We start from the raw sequence: 629 nt of genomic DNA, 5'->3' as shown, positions 1-629 counted from the left end.
AGGCCCCCAAAAAGGTCCCAAGTCCCAAGAGTATGTCCCCAGGCCCCAAAAAAGGTCCCCAGGCCCCAAAACAGGTTCACAAGCCACAAGAAGGTCCCCAAAAAAGTCTCCAGGCCCCAGAATAGGTCCCCAGGCCCCAAAAAGGTCCCCAGGCCCTCAAAATGGTCCCCAGTCCCTGAAAAGGTCCAGAGGATGCTCAAAAGGTCCCCAGGACACAGAATAGGTCCCCTGGCCCCAAAACTACCAAGGGCAGAGAATAGGTCCCCAGGCACTGAAAAGGTCAATAGGGTCCCAAAAAAGTCCCTAGACACTTGAATAGGTCCCAAGGCACAGAAAAGATCTCCAGGCTCAAGAAAATGTCCCCAGGCCCCCAAAAAGCCCCTCAGGCCCCAGAATAGGTCTCCAGGCCCCGAAAAAGGTCCCCATGACCCAGAATAGGTCCCAAGGCCCTGAAAAGGTCCCCAGTCCCCCAAAAAGGTCCCCAGGCCCAAGAATAGGTTCCTATACCACGATAACGTCCCCAGGCTCTCGAAAAGGTCCCCAAACCTCCAAAAGAGTCACCAGGCCCCAGAATTGGTCCCAAGGCCCTGAAAAGGTCCCTAGGCCCTGAAAAAGGTCCTCAGGCCCCA

Source organism: Cherax quadricarinatus, chromosome 89, assembly GCF_038502225.1.
Source record: "Cherax quadricarinatus isolate ZL_2023a chromosome 89, ASM3850222v1, whole genome shotgun sequence".
Taxonomy (NCBI): domain Eukaryota; kingdom Metazoa; phylum Arthropoda; class Malacostraca; order Decapoda; family Parastacidae; genus Cherax; species Cherax quadricarinatus.
This window is presented reverse-complemented; position numbering follows the sequence as displayed.